Below are 24,803 nucleotides of genomic sequence, written 5' to 3' on the forward strand. Positions count from 1 at the left end.
CACTCGAGCCCAGGAGGTGGAGGTTGCAGTGAGCTGAGACCGTGCCACTGCACTCCAGCCTGGGTGATAGAGTGAAACCCCGTCTCAAAAAAAAAAAAAAAAAAAGAAAAAGAAAAAGAAAGAAAGTACCATATCAAAATGTGTAGCATAAAGCAATATCAGTACTTAGAAATGTATAGACATAAGTGAGTATGTGGAAAAGGAAGGACAGAATTCACAAGGAGAAACAAACAGAACAGCAAAGGAAATCCAAAGAAAAGTTTAAAAGGGCACACAAAAATCAGAGCAGAAATTACTGAAATAGCATACATATAAATGATATAATCAACAGTCAAAAATCATTTCTTTACAAAGCTAATAACATTGACTACTAGCCTGTGATGAAATTCATCAATGAAAAAAGAAAGCACAAATAACCAGTCTCAGAAATGAAAAAGGTGACAGTACCGCAGATGCTGCAGGCTACAGAAAGACAATAAAATGATATTATCAGCAACTTTTCACCAAAATTTTGAAAATAACTCCCACAAGAATGCAACTTAAACTCCAAAGAAAACAAACCAAAAAACCTGAATAGTCCCATACCATTGGGAAAATAATGCATCAGTGATCAAACATCTTACAAGAGAAACTGTAGTGCCAGGCATCGTGGCTCAGGCCTGTAATCCCAGCACTTTGGGAGGCCAAGGCGGGCAGATTGCCTGAGGTCACAAGTTCGAGACCATCCTGGCCAACATGGTGAAACATTGTCTCTACTAAAAAATACAAAAAATTAGCCAGGCGTGGTGGCATACGCCTGTAATCCCAGCTACCTGGGAGACTGAGGCAGGAGAACCACTTGAACCCGGAAGGTGGAGTTTGCAGAGAACCAAGATCACGCCACTGCATTCCAGCCTGGGCAACAAGAGCAAAACTCCATCTAAAAAAAGAAAAGAAACTGTAGTTCCAAAAGGCCTCACTGGTAAGTTCTAGCTCACATTTAAAAAGGAAATTATTTCAGTAATATACAAACTATTCCAGAGAATGGAAAAATATGGGACACTCTCTGACTCATTTTATGAGACTGGCATAATCTTGAAATTTCCAAAACTTGAGGACAGTACAAGAGAACAAAATTACAGGCTAATCTAAAAAAATGTACATAGGAAAAATACTCAAGAAAATATTAGCCAAAGAGAATCTAGCAATATACAACATGTTTTACTGAGTAAAACATCATTACCCAGTTAGCTTCATCTTTTAGATCAAGAATGGTTTCAACATTTGAAAATCACCAGTGGTAACCCACAATAATAGATTAAATGGGAAAATTCACATGATCATCTCAATAGCTGCAGAAAGATCATTTGATAAGAGCCAGCACCCATCAATATTCTAAGTGAACTGGGACGAGAAAGGAAATTTCTTAATTTGATGGAGATTATATACCAAAAAAAAAAAAAAGATGATAGCTGTATTAGCCTGTTCTCATGCTGCTAATAAAGACATACCCGGAACTGAGTAATTTTAAAGAAAAGAGGTTTAATGGACTCACAGTTCCACATGGCTGAGGAGGCCTCACAGTCATGGCAGAAGGTGAAGGAGGAGCAAAGGCATGTTTTACATGGTGGCAGGCAAGAGACTGTAGGGGAACTGCCCTCTGTAAAACCATCAGATCTCATGAGACTTATTCACTATCATGAGAAAAGCAAGGGAAAAACCCACCCCCATGATTCAATTCCCTCCCACTGCGTCTCTCCCATGACGTGGGGATTATGGGAGCTACAATTCAAGATGAGATTTGGGTGGGGACACAGCCAAACCATATCAATAGCTAATACACTTAATGGTGACATATTGAAGTGTTAAAAACCAGTATACCAAAACTAAGTTATATTTACATATACCAACAGCCAACAGTTAGAAAATACTACTTTAAAGATTTTATTTGTAGTACAAAAAGCTCAAGAGCCCAGGAATCAATCTGGGCTAATCAAAAAGATTTATGTGGAGGGAAGTATTGAGCACTTTTTGTGATTTCCTTGAAGCACAGAAGTTAAGAAACTTGCTCAAAGCTACACAGTTGCTAGGTGAGTTTGAGCTGCAATTCTCTGGCTTCAGAGCTAAGGGAGGCCCCAAAACATGCAGGGCAAGAGGCACACTGAACATTGGACCTTCACATTAGATTCGTCAGTGTCTGAGGCAAATCAGGGAGGAAGAAATAAATAGATGGTTATAAAAATTAGTAACCTGCAGCAACTATTTGTGTGTTACTTTGTTGAATGTCTGCCCCTCACACCTACCAGCCCTGGTTGTAAGCTCTGTGAATGAGGCAAATATATATGGTATCTCTGGCATCAACACTGGATCAGCTACATAGTGGGGGTTCAATAAACCTGGATTGAATCTCTGAATAACACTCTTACTTGGGTTTAAGACAGAGAGTGGGCTGGGCGCAGTGGGTCACACCTGTAATCTCAGCACTTTGGAAGGCTGAGGTGGGTGGATCACTTGAGGCAAAGATTTTGAGAGCAGCCTGGCCAACATGGTGAAACTCCATCTCTATTAAAAATACAAAAAATTAGCTGGGCGTGGTGGTGTGCATCTGTAATCCCAGCTACTTGGGAGACTGAGGCAGGAGAATCGCTTGAACCTAGGAGGCGGAGGTTGCAGCGAGCCGTGATTGTGCCACTGCACTCCAGCCAGGCGACAGAGTGTGACTGTCTCAAAGAAAAAAAAAAGAGAGTGAAGGTGTTGGAATAAATTCATCGAAATTTTCCAAGTGTTTATTGGACCCTTGGATTCTAATAGAAACCATGAGCTGGTTTCTATTAGAACCACCATCAACACCTCAGGCTTAGCACCGTGCCTCAGTTTCCCCTGTGTTAACAGGCCAGTCATACATTGTTATAGAAGACAGAGCATTGCCCTAGGGCATCTCTGTCAACCCTGAATGTCCTCAGACACTCCTTCATCCCCTCCATTTAAAATTTTTAAAAGTGATTCTGGCTTGGTGGTGATCTGGACTTGGACCTTTAAGATGATGGAGAAGTTCATAGAGCAACAGTTCTCTTCCTTGAGTGCAAATTGGGGTCACTTGAGAAAGGTTTAAAAAATCAGGTTTGACTGGGCGTGGTGGCTCACGCCTGTAATCCCAGCACTTTGGGAGGCCGAGGTAGGCGGATCACGAGGTCAGAAGATCCAGACCATCTTGACTAATACGGTGAAACCCTGTCTCTACTAAAAATACAAAAAATTAGCCAGGCATGGTGGCGGGCACCTGTAGTCCCAGCTACTCGGGAGGCTGAGGCAGGAGAATGGCATTAACCCAGGAGGTGGAGCTTGCAGTGAGCCGAGATTGCGCCACTGCACTCCCACCTGAGCGACAGAGCGAGATTCCCTCTCAAAAAAAAAAAAGAAAAATCAGGTTTAGGCCCCACCTACACAGATTCTTATTCATGGAGAATGAGATGCTTGATAGATGGAGTTGGCATCTATCATCTATCTAGCCATATGTATGCGTGTATAAACTTTTTATTAATATACAATATACAAAAAAAGTACACATTCGATTGGTATATTTTTAAATTGCTGGAGATTCTGCCATGCAGCCAGTATTGAGAACTATTCTTGTTGGCAAAACTGTAGAAGTTAAACTCTGATTAGAGTTTGCCACTGCTGCCTCCCAGCCATTCCCCCTGCTAACCACAGAGAACTTCTGTATCTATCTGCCTTCCACGGGCAGCATGCATTTATTTCACGGCAGATTCCGGAGTGCCCGGAGCCCTGGAGAAGCCACCGTAGCCCTCAGCAGGCTGGTGGCACTGCATCAGGCGGCCGCAGTTCGCCAGAACAGTGGGGCTAGGGAGGGACCACAGGTCCCCAAAGATAAGCGGGCGGAGGTCTCCGGAAGGAGCTGTGGGTGTGTGGAAGCCGCTCCAGAGTCCTGGGTCGCAGCTGAGAATAATCGAGCCAGACTTTTCTTTACCTCCCCTCCCCACCAATAATGAAACATCTGCTCTGAGTCCCAGTCCCTTGGGAAATTCTCAACTAGGAAACTAAGTAAATTAATCCATTCTCTCACCCCCTTCCAGGAAATAATTTGTATTTTGCCGGAAACTTTCGATCGACTTTGAGGCTGCTGTGAGCAGAACAGGAGGCTGTTCTGAATCTGGAATGACTATCAAACCACACTGAGTCCATCAAACCACGCTGAAACCACCTGCTCTGCCGGACCTAGGGCAGAGAGGAAGGAACCCGCATTTCTGGAATCCCTATTTCAGAGGGGAGAGCTAGTCAAGGAAAGGGGCTTCCGTTCCAGCGCCTCGGCGCCATCTGCCGGGAAAGAGAGACAATGACAGTTCAGGACTACAGCTGGTCCCCGTAGGGTGTTGAAAGGAAAACAGAAGCCATGAAGGCTACCTTTCTACTCCCGAACATTACCTGAAGCGCTTCCTCAGAGATCCCACGCTGCCTTGTATGTGAAGCCACCTTGTGTGTGTTACTGGACAGAGGGTGAAAAGACCCCTTGCCACCAGCTTTCTTCCTAGAGGAGAGCTTGGTTCTGCAGCCACCTGGCTGGGTGGTGGGGGAAGGGCAGCCTCCTTCAGAGGTTCCCTACTGCAGAGAGAATCGATCTGTGCCTAATCCTGGCGCAGCCTTCCAGGGAGGCAGCCACGGGCAGCGGTGCTGGGTTCGGATGAGGACATCACCTGTGGGGCTGTGGAAGGGACTCCTGCTTGGAGGGAGTGAATGATGAGAGCCAGGTGAACTTTAACATCACACCCCAATTTAGGACTTCATATACCTGTCAGGTCTGATGTGAGATTTTTTTTTTTTTCTTTTTTTTGAGACAGGGTCTCACTCTGTCACCCACGCTGGAGTGCAGTTACATGGTCATACATCACTGCAGCCTTGAACTCCTGGGTTCAAGCAATCCTCCCACCTCAGCCTCCCGAGTAGCTGGGATTACAGGTATGCACCACCACGCACAGCTGGGTTTTTGTTTTGTTTTGTTTGTTTGTTTGTTTGTTTGTTTTTAGAGACAGGGTCTTGCTATGTTGCTCAGGTCTGTCTCGAACTTCTGGGCTCAAGCGATCCTTCCACGTTGGCCTCCCAAAGTGCTGGGATTACGGGTGTGAGCCCTCATGCCTGGCCAAGATGAACTTGTACCCTGAAAATATTGTGGCCGGGCGCGGTGGCTCACGCCTATAATCCCAGCACTTTGTGAGACCAAAGCGGGTGGATCACTTGAGGTCAGGAGTTCAAGTCCAGCCTGGCCAACATGGTGGAACCCCGTCTCTACTAAAAATACAAAAATTAACTGGGTGTGGTGGCACATGCCTGTAATCCCAGCTATTGGGGAGGCTGAGGCAGGAGAATTGCTTGAACCTGGGAGGTGGAGGCTGCAGTGAGCCGAGATCGCACCACTGCACTCCAGCCTGGGCAACAAGAACGAAACTCCGTCACAAAAAAGAAGAAAGGAAGAAAGGGAGAAAGGGGGAAAGAGAGAAAAGAGAGAAAGAGAGAAAGAGAGAAAGAAAGAAAGAAAGAAAGAAAGAGAGAGAGAGAGAAAGAAAGAAAGAAAGAAAGAAAGAAAGAAAGAAAGAAAGAAAGAAAGAAATCTTTCGAATGTGTGGCTCAAATAAGACCATTGAAAGCATAATTGGAAAATGTTGAAGTTTTGTGCCAATGCATGCAAATATTTGGAGAGAGAGACCATATTCTCATTTAGACTCTTAAAACAAACTTCATGTATTTTCCGGGAATGTTTCCTTGACATTGGCTTGACTTTGTGCCAGATCCCTTACATCTCCCTGGCAGTGGCAAGTCCCTAACTTGACCCAACGTTGCCTGACCTGTTCTGTTTACTAACTACAGCAACAGCAACTAACACTTACTGAGAATTTATTATATGCTAGTCACAAGAATGATATTTAATAAGGACCTATGTTGGAAAGATTTGAGAACAGTCCCGCCCTTGACTGCTTTTATATTATAAGATTTAGTGTTTTTCAACTGACTTTATCTAATATTTACATTCAGAATGTGCCAGACACTATGCCATATTATTGCATTATTATGCATTATTTCACTTTATTCTAGCACCAACCAAATGAAGCGTAATTTTATCTTGATTTTGCAGAGGAAGAAATTGAAGCTTAGATCAGTCAGTCAACTACTCAACATGGTGAGGGGGAGGGTAGACAAGTCACCCCTGAGCATCCTGCTGGTCTCTCTAGCTATAATATGTACTTGTTTTCCTCAGAGTCTCATATAGTCTCACAATATCTGAGTTGGTGCATGTTGCAACTTGGTATAAGAATAAATGCAGACCTGGAGTCTAGGCAGTAAAAACATTTATCATTGACCCAATAACTTTTTCCCATAAAAACTTTTGACACCCCATTATTTCCCAGCATTGCACCCTGGATTTTATTGGCAGAGATTTACAGTAGCATCCTGGGCTGACTTGTGTGTATGTGGTCAGCTGAGGGCCAGATCTGGGCCTTCTCTATTGCTGCTCATCTCCCTGGCATGAATGAGGGACTCAATGAGAGAAACATCTAATCAGGTGCACCAGAGAACTCACACTCTTGGCCCATCTGCTACTTCCCACCCGAATTCAACTCTCAGTCCATCTCTGAGAGACATTTGACCAGAATTTCTTCAGGCAGGAAAGCTGACGTGGAAACATGAACAGGTGGGGAGACAGTAAGAGGGACACGGCCCAACCTGCAGATCTCCCTGTCTGTGCATCTGTAGTGAAGACACCAGGAACTGGGTCCCTCCCCTGGAAGAAACTGTGCCTGCAGCCCTTCTGTCCTCCAGGATCTGAAAGCAAGGTGCCAGGCTAGTCATGGTGGCTCAAGCCTGTAATCCTAGCACTTTGGGAGGCTGAGGAAGGAGCATTGCTTGAGACAGAAGTTCGAGACCAACCTGGGCAACATAGCAAGACCCCATCTCTACAAAAAAATAAAATTAAATTAAAAAATAAAAGCAAGGTGCAGAAGTAACCAAAACCCCTTGTCACCCCATCCACCTAGTGGCAGTCCTGAGACAAGGATCTAAGAAAGGAAAGTAAGTTTATGTGAAAGGATAATTTGGAGAATGTCCACTATTTACATGGGCAATTGGGCAGTCAACAGAGTAGGGAAGAGACAGCTGGTCCCTCCCCCCTCTCAGTCTTGCTCTGTGGTTTCTATCCCTTCATTCCTGGCAGGGAGCATAGAGGAATCAGAGCCTCTTGGGGTGCTCAAGGCGGGGCAAAGACTTAGGGCCGGGTCTTGCTGCTTGCCAAGGCCCAGTGGCAATTCAGGGTGACTTCCTGTCTTGGCATAGGCAGGAAAGGTGACACCACGAGGAGTCAACTGGTGCCCTGGCTGCTGTTCTCCCAGAGGATGCAGGGCTGCACTGCTCCTAGGACTGCATAGCCACCCAAGTGCTCCAAATATTGAGCATTGTGAGCAGCAAGGGAAGGGCAGGGCTGGGTGGGGACAGCTGCTTCAGCCACGGTCAGTTCCCCAGGCAGGGGAACAGCTTTCCAGCAGAGTCTTGGTGACACTCTTATTGATCAGATCCACAGCCCGACCTTCTGTTAGGGGCTAGCTCAAGGCCAGAAACCTGTAACTCAGGAGAGCGTGGCTTTAGATTTCTAGAAATAATGGGAACAGTTGCCAAGTCACTCACACAGCCTTGGGAAAGAGCATCTCCTTAAATTTTGTGCCCTGGCACCTTGCTTTCCTCACTCTAGTCTCAGCTTTGGCTGAAGGGGTTAGAGGCAAGGTCAAGGGCTCTCTGTTGAGGGGCTAGTGGGTCTAGTCAAAGAGAGGACCACTTCAGTGGAGTGATGCTGAGATCTGTCAACCTGGGAAGTCTGGCAAGAGGCCAGAGGCACTCTGGGGGCTCATACTGGGCTGAAATCCTCATGACTGGGCTGGAGTATGAGCCCCGGGAGTCCAGGATCATGGAGAAGACGGCTTTGCTTGGGATGGAGGAATTAAGCAGCTTCCTGGACACCTCCTTAATGAATGTCTAAAAGGGTTCCTCCTGCTGGGAGAAGCTAAGCTTGGAGGTGGGTTCCAAAACCTTGTCTGGAGGTGCTGAGGCCCTGAGAATTGTAGGTTGGGCTCTTTCAGGCCAGGAGAAAACAAGATCTGTTTCTACCAGCCCTGACTTTCTTCCCTCTCTCCCTCTGCTAACCATCAGTATTTCAAAGACTCCTGGGTTGGGGATGTAAACCCAGTATAAGAGGTCTTGGTCCTTGAAATGAGAGGCTGGGACAAGTCCTTCCAGGGAGGACTGATTCCTCTTGGAGATCTGGGATGGGAAGATGCATCTTTGCAAGGTGGTTACTCCAATTTGATGGCCTCCAGGAGAGGCACTACCTCCCCTGGTTGGATTCCGGTAAGAGAAGTTTATGCTTTTGTCCAGTCCTGAAGCAGGAAAAGGGGTTGCTCCTTCCTCAGCTAGGATCACCTGGGGGCTTGTGAACTCTCTGGCTGTGATGACTGAATCTGAGCTCATTAGTTTATGGGTGTAGCCCCCAGGGAAAGTTGGATCTTCACTGAGGGCTGCAACACCAAGGCCTGTTCACGGGGAATTAAGTGGGCCAAGGTGTGAGTGGACATCAGGGAGTCCAAGTTGGATGCACAGATTCCTGAAAAGTTCTGAAGTGGGTCATCCCTGCTATTTAAATACCTGGGGCACCCTCCAAGTAGCCACTGGCATTGAAGCAGATGGCCCAGAAGAAGACCTTGCCATTGGTGGATATTTCACTAAAAACATGGGAGGAGACTTGGCAGATGAAATACTTCCAGCCTGATGTGGAGTGACCTTCAATTAGGGGAAATGTTTCTCCATCCTTGTATAGATGTCTTCCAGTCACATGTTCTCGTCTATGTTGAAGGCAAATTGAATCATATCCAGTTAGGCTGCGGCACCTCATTATTAGCGGGCTCTGATCCCAGGGCGGTTCTCTGTCTCCATTGCTTGCTGCTGCTGCTGGAGCCCAACCCATCAGAACTCATCTTTCCAAGTCAAGAATGAAGCACAGCTCCCTGGCATCTGCCTGGAACAGGCTCCAGTGGTTTGGAGGATGAGTTCTGGAGGGTGAGTTTGAAGAATAAACTTCTAGGACTGCCTGCTGCTACTGTCTTTTCCTTTAGTGGTCAAGAATTAGAGATTGTTCAGACTATTGCTATCTTTGGGGACAGCCATCATCTGGGTGTTGGGCGGGGATGGGGGTGATTAATAACCTTGATTCCAGTTGAAAACTTTCAAGAGTTTGAGCCTCTTGGGAGCCCTGCACCCGACCAGAATCAGGTCAAAGCCCTGAGAACAGTCTGAGGTCAAAGCCCTGAGAACAGTAAGGGGAGGGGAGCAACCAACATTAGTGTAAACCCCAGAATCAGCCTGAGAACAGAAGCTCTGATGTCTGAGAGCAAAAGATGATGTCCCAGCTCTAGAACAGAAAGCAAATTCACTTTTCCTCTGCCTTTTTGTTCTAGCAGGGCCTTCAATGGATTGGATGGTGCCCACTCGCTTTGGTGAGGGCAGATTTTCTTTCAGTTGACTGACTGAAATGCCAGTCTCTCTCAGGAACACCCTCACACACACCCAGAAGTGATCTTTTACCAACTATCTGGACATCCCTTGGCCCAGTGAAGTTTACACATAAATTTACCTGTCACAGAAGCTCAACTCAACTAGCCAAGACAAAAGGAGAAATAGGCCAGGCATGGTAGCTCACACCTGTAATCCCAGCACTTTGGGAGGCCAAGGCAGGTGGATCACTTGAGATCAGGAGTTCAAGACCAGCCTGGCCAACATGGTAAAATTCCATCTCTACTGAAAATACAAAAATTAGCCGGGCATAGTGGTACGCACCTGTAGTCGCAGCTACTTGGGAGGCTGAAGCATGAGAATCACTTGAACCCGGGAGGCAGAGGTTGCAGTGAGCCAAGATCACGCAACTGCACGCCAGCCTGGGTGACAAAGAAAGACCTTGTCTCAAAAAAAAAAAAAAAAAAGAAAGAAAAGAAAAGAAAAAAAAGAAATATATTGGTTCAATGAAGTCATGGGAATGATTGCTTCAAGAAGCAGGCAAAATTACAGGGATAAGAGATTTATTGGGAAGTATAGCTCCCATGAGATGTGAAAAAGAGATAGCAGTCTCAGGCACGATGAGCATCCGACCCCTCTGCAAAGAGAGCTGGGGGCGGGGGGAACAGGATTGTGCAGTTGGAGCCTCAGACCCCGATGCACAAAGTCTCAGACACCCCAACAGAGAGCTCTGGCCCAGAGAGCTTATTCACTGGCTTATTAGATGACTTCCACTTTGGGTAGAAATAGCCTGGCGTGGTCACTGGCTGGGGACTTCCTGGGAGGAGCATGGCCTTGGCTCACAAGCTGAAGTGGAACCTGGATGCACTGACAGCAGCCAGCTGTCAGCTCACCATCCTCCTGACAGAGGAGCAGCATTGGGTTTGGAAGGGAAATCCAAGGGCGCATCTTCATGGTTGCCACAGAAACAAGGGATACAGTTTGGCCTATGGAAATCCAAGAGTCTGTGGCTTATCTGATACAAAGATCTTCGCTCCTCATTCCTACTTTACTCTGGGGTCACCTCCATTCTTCCTCACTGAAAACCAGTCTCATTCACATGATAAGAAATATGGCCTATGGAAATATGGCCATGTGTTACTTCCTATAGCTTTTGTTACCCAAGAGGGTCTGACTCACATGGTCACTGGTCCAAAGTTCAAAATCCTGGGGAAGGGCGCCAACTGGCCTAGCTTGGGCTAGGTTCCCTCTCCTGGACCAATCACCTGGTGCCAGGGCCGGGACCATGCAGAAACACGGCAGCTGCATCTCACCAAGAAGAAGGAGAAGGTACTTTTTTTTTTTTTTAAAGAAAACAGCAGCACTGACTACATAAAATTAGATATCTGTTCCAAATGGTTCTACACATCTTGCCTCCATTTCATCACTCCAATTCACCCTTCAGACATTTGCAATCTAACTTTTGCCACCATCATTCTACTGAAGCAGCTTTCTAAGTGACCACCCATGAGTTTATAGTTAATAAATCTGATGGTCCTCTTGAACTGTCAATATAACAGTTGCTAACATAGGACACTCTCTAGCTATTGTGCCCACTGCAGTAGATACTTGGGCCTGACTGTCCAGCGTGGTGGCCAGCATTTCCCTGGGAACTGCCATTTCTTCCATAAACGGGTGGGACATGACATCCATAGGACAATGATCATAGCTGAACAGCCCTGGGATCAACTTGACCTTAGCTTAGCCAGATTCTTTCTTCCAGGAGTCTGGAATTGAGAAAGTCAGTCAATCGTTTGAATGACTACACCAGTAACTGATCAATGTGGAAGCCGTGGAGAGGCCACCTTTGCCGTACTCTATGAGTGAAGAAGCAGGAAAGCTGGTCCACAGAGAAGGAGGGAATGAAGGCACAGAGAAGCAGGGGAGAAAACAGAGCATCTGATAAGTAACCCTGGAAGAAAGCAGTTGTGTGGGGTACACAGCGGAGCAGAAGCCAAAGGGTGGTCACTTAGAGGGTGCATTGCCCTCATTAGGGAGCAGTGAAGCCTCACATGGCCCCACACAGGGAGCAAGTGACTTAGAAGAACTCAGCAAAGCACCTCATGAGAGACAAAGTCAATATTCCAGCAGCATCCTCCCACACAGAGGACACCTGGGCTGGGTGAAAACAACACTGGTCAGATGGGACACATTATCCTTCCCCTCCTTCCTGTCATCCCCTTGGGGGAGCCAACTGGGGCCCAGCGTGTGAGGAAGAGCAGTGGAAGAACAAGATGGAGATCATTGAGACCTGGGCCCCTTTTCCCATCACAGTAGTCCCCAGTGAGATTGGAGAGATGCTTCAGAGTGGATGAGATATAGAAGTTGTGGGTTAGATGGTGCTAGACTTTTTAGTAACTGAAAATGAGACTATGAGACTATTCTAATATCCAAGATATATTAGGATCCACCTAACATATGGTCCAGTAGTGGTTGTGACCAGAACTTCTCCTGCCCCTGTACACTCACTACTGTGCCATGGGTTTTCACTGCTGTTCCCACCAAAAACTGTTTTTCCATCTCTTAAACCTTGGGGGGCTTTGTAACTTGATTTGATCAAGAGAATATGGCTGAAGTGACATTGTGTGAATGCTGCAGCCATGGCTTCAGGAAGCCCTTACAGATTCTGCACCAGCCCTCTTGGAATACAGAGCTGGCATGTTGGAGGCCCAGGTCAGCCTCCTGGATGAGGAGAAAGAGGCCCAGCCAATAGCTAGCACCAACCACTGGACATGGGAACAGGACCATTTTGGACCACCCAGATCCAGTTGAACCACAAGAGCCACAAGGTAACTGTACCTGCAAGGAGGAACCCCGGTAAGACCAGCCAAAAACCACTCTGCTGAACCCAGTCCAAATTGCTAACCCACAGAACTATAAGCAAATAAAGGGTTGTTTTAAGTGATTCGATTTTGGAGTGATTTGTTACACACAATAAAAAAGTGATATAGCAAAGAAGGCAGATATAACAGAATGGGTTTGAATGTGATGATGAAAGAAGAAAATAAAGTTGTTTCTTGCCACTTCCCAAGGCCAGCTCATTTAATTTACAAGCAATATTTGCAAAAGGCAGATGCCTGCAGCAATATGAGATTTTTCCCCTGGGTATTCTCAAGTGCCTAAATACCTACTTGTTTTAAAATAGATAATTTTCAGCTGGGCACAGTGGCTCAGGCCTGTAATCTCAGCACTTTGGGAGGCCAAGGCAGACAGATCACTTGAGGTCAAGAGGTCAAGACCAGCCTGGCCAACATGGTAAAACCCTGTCTCTACTAAAAATACGAAAAAAAAAAAAAAAAAGCTAGGCATGGCAGCAGGTGCCTGTAATCCCAGCTACCCAGGAGGCTGAGGCAGGAGAATCACTTGAACCCAGGAGGCAGAGGTTGCAGTGAGCCAAGATTGTGCCATTGCACTCCAGCTTGGGCGACAGAGTGTGACTCTATCTCAAAAAATAATAATAATAATAGATAATTCTCATCTCTGGACTCTCCCCTTGTTCGACTCTGCAATGTTTCCCTTCGGACATCTCCTCACAGAGCTGCGGAAAGCTCAGAAGGCCCCTCTCTGAAGCCTTACTGCTGATCACCAGCATTGGCCATCAGAAGGCTGCTGCCAATCAGGGCTGAGGAGAAGCTGTGACCTTGACTGAGAATAGAAGTGGGGGTGAGGGGTGAGCTAGCTCTGCTTTGTTTCTTTCCTGAAACAGCAAAATGAGACAAGTGTGTGCACGCTGTGCTGCTGCAGCTGCAAAATGAAAAGCTTCTTATTAGCATCGTTTGCACAGGGGGTGGGGGCGGGGGATAACTCAGGAACAGCTCTCAGAGTGCAGAGCTGGGGCTTCTGCTCCCAACCCAGGCCCCAGTCAGGCCCCTAGGTGTGTCATCTGCCTCCAGCCCAGCTAGGTGAGTGTGCTTCCATCTGGGTTGGGGAGGGGGACTGGTGGAAGGCTCCTGTGGGGTAATTGTGAGTCCTGATCTGGTCCCAGAATGTGAGCCCACCTTAGCTGTGGGACCCTGGGACCCCCACCGTCCCCAGCCCGCTGAGCAGGGAGGGGCATGCAGAGCTGGGTGGAGGGGAAGCAGGTTCCTCTGGCCACATAGGCTTTTCCTGTGCCAGGGGTAGCCCAGCACAGGATGACAAGGAGAACCGGAAACCAGCCAGCAGGGCCTGCCCTGTGAAATCATGGATTTCCTCTTTCCCTCCCTCCCACCCTTCAGGCCCCAGCAGAATCTCTCTCCTCCAGGCCTCTGTCCTCTCATGCAGGATGAGAGCAGAGGTTCTTAAACCAGCTCTGGGGACTACGGGGACCCATGGAGGGACTTAAAGAGGGTGTCCACCACATACCCTCTAAAATTATGTGAAAATCATTATTTTTGTGCACATTACTCTGAAGGGAGTTTTAAACAACTAAGTACTTGGTGGTTTGCTAAAGGTTAGGAACCATCGATCTAGAAAATTCTCAGGCCTCTCCAACACTAACATTCCCGCTTTCCCCTTTCTGTCTGCTTTTCTGAGTGTGGTTCTCAGCTCTCTTAGTTCGTGTAGCTCTGTTCTCATCTAATACATCTACTTTGCAGTAACGGCCAACAAAGGTGGTATATTACAGTGAGGCTTTAAATGGGAGATGCAGAGTACGTGAAACATACCAGATATCTAACTCACATGATTGCATTTGAGCAGTAAGTTTAGCTTTAACCATCTCAGCAGCCACATGAAAAAATAGATAGCTGAATTTATTAACTTTGGGATTTGTATTTGCTGTCACCCTGTCTTAGTCCACAGCTATAACTCGGCAGGGGTGGATTTTAGGCACTCAGATTACCTGGTAGGGGAGAGATTTTGAGATGGGTAGGCCTTGTAAATGCTCCTCTTCCAACTGTACAATTCAACATACGTGTTGTGATTGCTCAAATGTGCCAGGCCCTGGAAATACCAAGACAAAAAAACACAACTTTTGCCCTCAAGATGTTCCCAGTGGGTCTGGAGATATGAGGCTCCTACAAGGGCGTAACCTTTCTAAACCCATTTGTGAGGACAGCAACCCCGTACCAAAGGGGGCTTAGGAGAATTAAGTAGTAGCCTCAGTCACAGGAGGCACTCACACATTTTAGGCACACACAGACACCTCACACATTTTAGGCACACACAGACACACCCAACAACTGCAGGTGACATCTGGTAAGGTGGGAAGCAGAGGAGCCATGGCAGCTTAAAGGAGGAGATTGTTGTGTGCTGGGATTACTGGGGAAGGACACCCCCAGGAGGTGCTTCCCATCTGTGCTCGAAAAATAGGTAGGATTTAAAAGGGAAGTCAGGGCAGTGGGCACTTCATGATGGTGAAGCCCAGGGAGGCCAGGGCAGGAGGCAGGAAGGACCACAGGGCCTGGAGACAGGAACAAGACTGCTTGGTGTAAGGGAGGATGTGTACCCAGGAGGTTTGGAAAATAAGTTTCAAAAGTTTGTTAGGGCCAACTGTACAGAGCCTTGAGTTAGAACAGACATATATTGCACACTGGCTAGGTGGGCACCGTGCTCTGTGCCAGGGAAGCTTGCCACCCCCAGAGGTACACACAGCACAATGTGGCACAATGTGTCAACCACTAAGGCCTCTGGATATTCAGATGAGCAGAAGTTTCCAAGCTGGGGCGTAATAAGATACAAGGAAGATCAGCCTGACAGTTGGAGGATAGACGGGGAAGCGGGAGTTGGGGAGAAGTCAGAGCGGGACCCGATAGGAGAAGGTTGCCCACTGGCCTGGGCTTGGGTGGACGATACCGGAAGGGTCAGGGGCAGCGGGGGCAGCAGGGCAGGCATCTGCAAAGGATGAGCATGCTAAGAGGCAAGCTCCATCATTCTGGAGAAAGGATCCTGAGGACACAGCCTACTCTGAAGAGAGCCTCATCCACCCAAAATACAGCCCTTCCGGGGAGAAGCTGAGGCGGACAAGGGTGAGGCCTTTGTAGGTCTCCTGGAAGTCCCACAGTGAAACCTCAAGAGAGAAAATCCCAGCGAGGAAAGGGGCACTGGGCCTGCGAGAATCCTGTCTTGCTGGGCCAGAGGGGAGCCCTGGGTCTGGCTCCTGTAGAGCCTGAAATAGAATCCAATTTGCGATGCCCCTAATGATGTTATGTAATGACGTTGCATAAGCCCGTTACATAAATCAAAGTCCTGCTATTGACCAAGAATGTCCCCTGCCCCGAGGCTGACCTAATCCCACGCCTGAAGGCTCAGTCCTTTGTCGCAGTTGGATAAATCTGTTTCCTAAAGCCTCTGTCAAACCCTCCCGATCTCAATGTCTCTGTCTTTAGGGTTCCTGGGACCTCCTTCTCCGTTGCTGCTTCTCCACTGTGTGAGGCCTCAGTGCGACACTCACTCATCCTTTTCCCTAGGTGAGGGCTCCCAGGAGAGGACAGGATTCTGGTCCTTCCACCAGCGTGGAACTGTGGCTGTGCGCCCTCTTCTGGGGGTCTTACATACTCCTTCTGACTGTGAAATTCAAGACTTGTCTCTGGTTAAAAGACATTTCAAGGATCAATAAGTGAGTGAAGAGGTTTTCTTCCCTGTGGGGCATGGGTAGCCTCCCCAGGACCCTGGAGTTAACAACTACAAGAAGGTTCTTGAGTCCCAGGGACAGAAAAATTCTTTCACTACTGGAAACCAGCATGTTCCCTGAATGCACTCACCAACCTGTCTCGCTTCAGTCGGCCCATCTGTCTCCCTGAACATACCAGCAGAAGCCCTCCCACCCTCAACCCACCTCTCCAATCCCCACCCCAGCTTCCCTTGAAGCCCTCTCCCCAACACAGGCAACATCTTCCCCGGGAGGCTGTCTCCTTCCTTCATCTATGTCTCTCCACAAGTAAATCCTGGTGTGCACACCACCCACTCCCGACACATAAACACAATTTACAGAAACACCAAACAAAACAGTCATGTTTGATGGAAAAAGGCTGAGTTCCCAGTTGCTCCTATAGTCTCCTAAACATCAACTGTTTACTGTCATATCAAAGCTATTTTACTGTTATAGGAGTAGGAAAGATTTACATTTAAAAATCACCTAACATGAAGCAAAATTTTTTATGTTTTATCTTTTTTTTTTTTTTTTGAGACAAACAAGGTCTTGCTCTGTCACCTGGGCTGGAGTGCAATGACATAATCTTGGTTCACTGTAACCTTGAACTCCTGAGCTCAAGGGATCCTTCTACCTCAGTGTCCTAAGTAGCTAGGACCACAGGCCTGCTACCATGCCTGGGTAATTAAAAAAATTTTTTTGTAGAAATGAAGTCTCCCTGTGTTGCCCAGCCTGGCCTTGAACTCTTGGCCTCAAGTGATTCTCCCACTTTGGCCTCCCAAAGTGCTGGGATTCCAGGTGTGAGCCACAGTGCCCGGCCTCTTTTGGCTTTTTTGTATGATATGACACATCTCCAAAACATAGCACAGGGTGGATCCAAGAGCTCCTGGGGTGAGAGCTGCCCAGACCCACAGGTCCACTCTCATGGGCTCTGATTACAGCTGCACTGCCCCATTCTCTCCCAATACCAGGAGCCCTTATTTCAGCCTCTGCTCCCCCAACTGTGACACAGTATTTTACTCAAGATCTCTGTTATGAATTGAATTGTGTCCCCCAAGAAGTCCAAAAAGTTGTGTTGAAGTCCCAGCCCTGGCCGCAACCTATGAATATAGCCTCTTGAAAATAGGGTATTTGCAGATATAATCAGGATGAGGTCGTTAAGGTGGGCCATACTCCAATATGACTGTTGTCCTCAGAGGAAGAGAATGGACACAGACATGCCCAGAGTGGAGGAGACCCAGGAAGAAGATCATGGGAGGATGGAGGTAGAGATTGAAGTGATGTGTCTGTAAGTCAAGAAATGGCCAGGAGAAAGGCCTGGAACAGAGCCTCCCCTTGAGCCTTCAGAGGGAGTGTAACACCTGATTTCACACTCACAGCCTCCAGACCGTGAAGAAATAGGTTTCTGCTGTTTTGAGCTATGCAGTGTGTGGCACTTCGTAAAGGAGGCCTCAGGAAGCGAACACAGGGGCTTCGGTGAACACAGTGCCACATGGCACAGCTCTCCGCTTGTCTGCGTGCAGGGGACGGCAATGTCAGCAGGACAACTTTCAGGCAATTCTCAGAGACTGAGGCTTAGAGTTGGGCCCAGGCTGGCCAGTGTCATGGGAGTCTGTGAGGCCTTGACCCTCTTCCCAGGTTGCTATCTGCTTGCCCCATAAACACATCCTGAGACTTTGCTACCTTCCTTTCCCCTTTCCTTCCTTGTGTTTTCTCAGAGCTGTACCTGTCTGTACCGCCTGGTCTCCTTGGTACATCACCTGCTTGGACATCAGCCACCCTTTCTCAGTGCCTTGATTCAGGATACCATAATATATTTTTTCTATGAAAACGAAGCTTCATTCTGCCTGCCAATTCCTACCTATTTTAAATCACGGCTGACATTCATGCCTCAACAAAGATTCCCTTAGCTGTGGCTCCATGATTCACTATCAACTCTGGAAAGGGAACATTTTCCAACAGATGGCCAAGCCCAACTTCCATGGCTTCATGCTTCTTCCCAGGTCTCTGCCACTCAGCACTGTCCTCTCCCAGGAGACAGATGTGTGTTAATGCCACCTGTGCGTGTAACAGGTTTCCTGGCTGGCTGGAAGCCTGGTCCCCAGTTGCTTACAGTCTTCGCAAGTTAATTTGCCTCCTCAGAGACGCCCACCTGACCTCCAGGTGTGAGTCCCTGCTCCTTGCTCTTTGTTCCACAATCCTTTGCACATACTTCTCTTACTCACCAACCCACTAGGTCCAACCATGAGTCTGTGAGTGCCCTGAAGACCTTGAATATGTGCCCTGAAGACCCCTCTCTGCAAGGGGACCGTGGAGCTTGGTATTTAAAAGCCCAGGGCCTAGGGAAATGCAAATCAAAATAACTCTGAGATGCCACCTCAAAGCCATGAGGATGGCCACTATCAAAAACCAGAAAATAACAGTTGTTGGCAAGGATGTAGCATCACTGGAAGCCTCATGCACAGCCGGTGAGAATGTGAAATGGTGCAGATGCTGTGGAAGACAGTATGACAGCTCCTCAAGAAATTAAAAATAGGATGACCATATGATCCAGCAATTCCATATGTGGGTATATACCCAAAAGAGCTGAAAGCAGGCACTCAAACAGATATATGTACACTCCTGCTCACAGCAGCATGATTCACAGTACCATAAGGTGGAGGCAACCAATTGTTCATTGACAGATGATTGGATAAACAATGTAGTGTAGACATGCAATGGAATATTCAGCCTTAAGAAGGAAGGAAATTCTAAGACCTGCTACAGCATGGATGAACCTTGAGAACATTATGCTAAGTGAAATAAGCCAGTCACAAAAGACAAATGCTATGTTATTCCACTTACAGGAGGTCCCTAGAGTAGTCAGATTCATAGAGATAAAAAGTAGAATGGTGGTTGCCAGGGATTGGGAGAGGGAAGAATAGGGTTTAATAGGCACAGAGTTTCAGCTTTGCAAGGTGTATTAGTCAAGATTCTCTAGAGAAAGACAACCATGGGGTGTGTGTATATGTACATAGAAAGAGATTTGTTTTAAGGAATGGGTTCATGTGATTACAGGGGCTGGCAAGTCCAAAATCTGTAGGGTGGCTTGGCTGGCTGGAGACCCAGGGAAGAGCCAATGCTTCTGCTGGCTGAATTCCCTCTTCCTTGGGGGAGGTCAGTCTTCTGTTCAATTGATTGGGTGAGGCCTACCCACATTATGGAGGGTAATCTGTTTACTCCAAGTCCACCAATTTAAATGCTAATATCATCCACAAACACCCTCATATAAACATATAAAGATAATGTTTGATCACATATCTGGGCACCATGGTCTAGCCAAGTTGACACAGAAAATTAACCATCACACAAGATGAAAAGAGTTCTGGAGATGGATGGTGGTGATGGTCACATAACGTGAATGTACTATATGCCACTAAACTGCAAACTTAAAGATGGTAAAGATGTTACATTTTATGTTATGTGTATTTTGCCACAATTTAAAATAATGTAATTTTTTAAAAAGCAGAAGCTCTAGAGTCAGACCACCAGGTTGCTTTCTTTCGTTACGTACGGTCTCGTGTCTGTGCACAGGTCATGGAGACCCTCTGAGCTTCCTTCACCTCCTCAGAATAACTGGACCAGGGATGGGCATGGTGGCTCATGCCTGTAATCCAAGCACTGTGGGAGGCAGGCAGATCCACTTGAGGCCAGGAGTTCAAGACCAGCTTGGCCAACATGGCGAAACCCCATCTCTACTAAAATACAGAAAAATTAGCTGGACATGGTGGCATGTGCCTGTAGTCCCAGCTTCTCCAGAGGCTGAGGCACTACAGTTCCTTGAATGCAGGAGGCAGAGGTTGCAGTGAGCCGAGATCATGCCACTGCACTGGGCAACAGAGCAAGACATCTTAAAAAAAAAAAATAATTGGATCAGTGACAATGATGTCCTATAATAGGGAGGTGGTCAAAATAAACAAAGCAACACTTGTAAATCCTTAATTTGTATAGTATCTAGCACAAAGTAGGTGTTTGATATATTTTAGATGATGATGATGATGATGATGATGATGATGATGATTATTTGAGGCAGAGTCTCCCTCTGTTGCCCAGGTTGGAGAGCAGTGGCTCAATCTTGACTCACTGCAACCTTTGCCTCCCAGGTTCAAGCGATTTTCATACCTCAGCCACCTGAGTAGCTGGGATTACAGGCATGTGCCACCATGCTCAGCTAATTTTTTTGTATTTTTAGTAGAGACAGAGGTTCGCCATGTTGGCCAGGCTGGTCTCAAACTCCTGACCTCAAGTGATCCGCCCGTCTCATCCTCCCAAAGTGCTGGGATTACAGCCGTGAGCCACCGCGCCTGGCCTAGTTTATTAGTATTATTATTCCCAGCATCTAACAATGCCAGACACAGAGCAGGTACTCAGTGCATGTTTTTTGTTTTGTTTTGCTTTGTTTTTGAGACCAAGTCTCACTCTTGTCGCCCAGGCTGGAGTGCAATGGCGCGATCTTGGCTCACTGCAACCTCTACCTCCCAGGTTCAAGCGATTCTCCTGCCTCAGCCTCCTGAGTAGCTGGGATTACAGGCGCCTGCCACCATGCCTGGCTAATTTGTGTATTTTTAGTAGAGACGGGGTTTTACCATGTTGGCCAGGCTGGTCTCAAACTCCTGACCTCAGGCGATCTGCCCGCTTCGGCCTTCCAAAGTGCTGGGATTACAGGTGTGAATCACCGCGCCTGGCCCCAGTGCATGTTTGTTGAATAAGTGACTGAATAAATGACCTTGTTCAAATGACTTAATTGCTCTGTGCATTAGTTTCCTCATCTAAAAAAACTTGGGGATAATAATGATAACCATGAAGATTGGGGAAATATACATGACATGTATATATATATATATGTGTGTGTGTGTGTGTGTGTGCATGTGTGTGTGTGTGTGTGTGTGAAGAATTCAGGTTGGAAAGCCTGATACAGCAAGTATTAGACAAATATTGGCTACCATTATTATCAGTGGTAATAATGGCAAACACTTTTCCTATTGCCTGGCCCTTTCTTTGGAGCACTGACTGGCAGAGATGTCATGCAGCTGTGGCTCTGTGAAGGGCTATGGAAGAAGAAAGAGTTCTATTCATCCAGTGCCTCAATGGCACAGGAATTAGAGTAGGGGACAGGGCAGAGGTGGATTTTCCCTGCACTGACATTAAGGAAGATGACCCCTTCTCACCACTAACTTAGTATTGCAAATAGCTGACCTCCTGCGACCAGCATAGTTGAGCACTTAGTTGCACTTTTGTCTTGCATTGTCTTGCATGGATCTCTTGTTCCTCCACCTCCTCTTTGTCTGTTCCAGTCCCAGCTCCAGTCAAAACTCAACCAGGACCCTCCTCCCTCAGAAACCCCCTGACTGCTCCAGCCCACGCCCTCTCATGAAGAATAGGATACTATACCTGGGTTGAGTTTTAGGTGTGTCATGAAACTCCAGCATTCTCTTCCAGCTACGGGTTAGGTTTGCGGGTCAGGAACCATGCGTGATATTTACTTCTCGTGAGTCTCCCAAAGCTCCCAGCTCCCAGGACCTTGAGTGATCCTTAAACTTGCCTTACATCTGAACTATCAACTCCACGAGGGCAAGAGCTGTCATTCTATTCCGACCATGTTTGCACAAGCCTGGGTAGATTTTAAAGCTCAGCCAATGTTTATGGGGGATTAAAATGCCGGACTCACCCTGGATGCCTGAGGCAGTCAAGCCTGGGGAACATCTCCAGATCTCTCTACTAGCAGCTCTTGTTGTCCAACCCTGCAGATGGAGAGGGAGAAGATACAGGAGGCTGGGCTGCACAAAAGATTCTCGTGTCTTACTCTAGTCCTGTGGTAGGCAGGCTTCGCTAAAGTCTGAATGAAGTATAAATGGCTTTAGTATCCTCACTTCACTTTGCTCTGACTCCACCCTGCCAAACCCAGTCTTGATGATTAATTTCATTTCCCCAGCATGGACAAGAGGAACAGTCCAGGCACCTGAGAATCTTCCAATATAAAGCAATGCACTGGCTGTGTGGCACATTGGCTGTTTACTGACCATTTCCCCTGCTCCTCAAATTGAAAAGGCAGCAGCAACTTGGGAACTAAGCGCTTGGATGCACTGGGTACTTGTTAGTTGGTGCTCATGCTGTAAGGAGCTGAGTCTTGGGGTTAGGCTTGAAATCCTAAGCAGATGAGAAACCCTGCCCTCTAACCACTGTTCTGCTCTTCTCTTGGGCACCTAACCTCTCCTGCGGGAGGGCGGTCCTGTTCTTTGTCTTTCTCCACCTCCTCCCAGCAAAATTGTCATCAGAATGACTGTGGACTGGGTTCCATTTAAGATTCCCCAGGTCAGCTGGGCGTGGTGGCTCACGCCTATAATCCCAACATTTTGGGAGGCCGAGGCGGGTGGATCATGAGGTCAGGAGTTTGAGGCCAGCCTGACCAACATGGTGAAATCCTGTCTCTACTAAAAATACAAAATGTAGCCAGGTGTGGTGGTGTGCGCCTGTAATCCCAGCTATTTGGGAGGCTGAGGCAGGAGAATCACTTGAACCCGGGAGGCAGAAGTGGCAGTGAGCAGAGATCGTGCCACTCCAGCTTGGGTGACAGAGTGAGACTCCGTCTCAAAAAAAAAAAAAGAAAAAAAACCAAACCAAACCAAACCAAACAAAACAAAAAACATTGTCCCGCTCTCAGGTATCTATCAGTTGGAGGTTCTAAGACTGGGATAGATTAGCAGTGGAGGGAGGAGATAGGAACCCACTGAAAGGACTGAGAGGAAGATGAAGCGTTAACTGGACACAAGCGTGTAAAGATCATCTGAGTCAACAGCTGCCGAAAATTCTGGAATGAGATAGTTTGAGCTCAAAAGCTCAAACTTTTGAGATGGGGTGGAGGCAGAGTGAGAACTGAGGGCTCTGATAAAGGGTAAGCCATGAAAAAGACAGAGGCATCGCTAGGTTGATGCCTGGTGGGGTTAAGGGCTCCACGGTGTTTCTTCTCTCTATTAACCATCACAATCCAGGGAACTTGGATATTATCATTCTTGTGACAAGTGAATATGTCCCATCTCCCTCACAAACAAGAATTCGGGTCTGTGACATGGAACAGAAATCTCCAATGTGTTGGGAATTCCAAGGATATGGAGGTCACTCTCTCAGCTATCAGGACCACCAGGTGTGGGGCTGGGGCAGCCCCAGCCACCGCCACAGGCCTTGAATGGGCTCCCCAGTGACCCTAACATTATCCTTACCTAAATGCCATCCCATTAAACAGACTGGGAACAGTTTCTGTTTGGGATGATGAAAAAGTCCTGGATATAGACAGTGGTGATGGTGACGCAATATTGTGAGGGTGCTTAAGCCACTGAACTGTACACTTAAACATGGTTAAAAGAGTAAATTTCATGTTGTTTATGTTTTTTATTTATGTTTTACCACAATAAAAAAAATTTTAAAGATTGGGAAGCACAGGCTCCATGGAGATTAGAGAAGGAGGAGGGGCCGCTGACTAGGGGTAGATAAGAGTTGGGAGGACAGAGAATCTAGGAAGAAATATGTTGTAAGAAGGGGAGGTTGAAGCCTTCTCTCTCCTCCTCCCCCGGCCATCCAAGAATCCTGTCCATGCAGCTCCATGTTCAGCCCCACCTCCTCTCCAGAGCTTTCTCTGTCCCCTCAGGTCTTAAGAGCCCGCAGAATGCCACCTAGCACTTAGCTTCTGTGCTTCATGAACATTGATGTCTCATCTCCAGTCAGACTGCAGGTTCCTCACGGACAGGTGGCATGTGCCTGACATCTCTGTGCTATTCACAGGGACTGGCACATTCTGGGCACATACTAGGTACTCAATACCCATTATACAGTAAGTCTCTTTTTTTGAACAGGATTGGGGAGAAGTAAGTAAATTTTAGCTAACTAATAAAACCTTTCTCTTCTAGATATAGAACTAGTAAATGAGTGCTTTACTTCTCTGAGCATTTTCACATACCAGGATGTGGTCCTAAAGTCAAAAGTCTGGTGCCTTATCAAGGTAGTTATACCTGGGGTAGCTCAGACCTGGGGTGACATAGGGGTGGTGATGGTAGATACTGATTTTAGTGAGGCCATCACTTTCTGAGTCTAGAACTCTTCCTTGGGAAGAGCCTTTAGAAACCTCAGTCTTCCATCACAGTCACGGTGCATTTGTTGAGCAGACGTCTTCTGAGTTGGCTACTGCCAGACTGGATGCTAAACAAATTTTGACTATTTGCAAACAAGCTAAAAAATAAGGACAAAGATATTCATGCCTTGTAGAGAATCTTTAAAATAATGTGAAATCCTGAAAACGTCTGGCACATGGTAGGCCTCACCAAATATGCTGTAAGATCTAAAAGCTGTTCTTACACGAGAATTCCAGAATGTTTCAAGAAAGGAAAACATTGGTCTAACCAACACAAACATTGTTTTTATGTGTTTGATTTTAGAAGTCTGTGAAATGACTTTTTTTTAGCTGGAATCACAAGCTCTGTGCCTAAGAGGCCGGGTAAGGAACCTCAGAGAAGCCCAGTTGGGCTTTAGGATGAGGGGGAGTGCTGAGGACTCTGATCCCTTAGGCCAAAGAGGCCAACTTCCACTCAGCTCCAGCCACCAGTTGCTAAACCTTTTGCTT

At 47.0% G+C, this 24,803-nt stretch overlaps 2 long non-coding RNA genes across 2 annotated transcripts; one reads left to right on the forward strand and one right to left on the reverse strand.

The window, feature by feature from the left end:
- Positions 1-13,366: 13,366 nt before the first annotated feature.
- On the forward strand, positions 13,367-20,932 carry LOC144340017 (uncharacterized). The gene is made up of 2 exons (XR_013415707.1): positions 13,367-13,484; positions 20,625-20,932. It is a non-coding gene; the product is annotated as an uncharacterized LOC144340017 (long non-coding RNA).
- Positions 19,423-21,983, reverse strand: LOC144340018 (uncharacterized). Its single transcript, XR_013415708.1, has 2 exons — positions 21,861-21,983; positions 19,423-20,042 (listed from the first exon to the last, which is right to left on the reverse strand). It is a non-coding gene; the product is annotated as an uncharacterized LOC144340018 (long non-coding RNA).
- Between the last annotated feature and the right edge of the window lie 2,820 nt (positions 21,984-24,803).

Source organism: Macaca mulatta, chromosome 3 (assembly GCF_049350105.2).
Source record: "Macaca mulatta isolate MMU2019108-1 chromosome 3, T2T-MMU8v2.0, whole genome shotgun sequence".
NCBI classification, from domain to species: Eukaryota; Metazoa; Chordata; class Mammalia; order Primates; family Cercopithecidae; genus Macaca; species Macaca mulatta.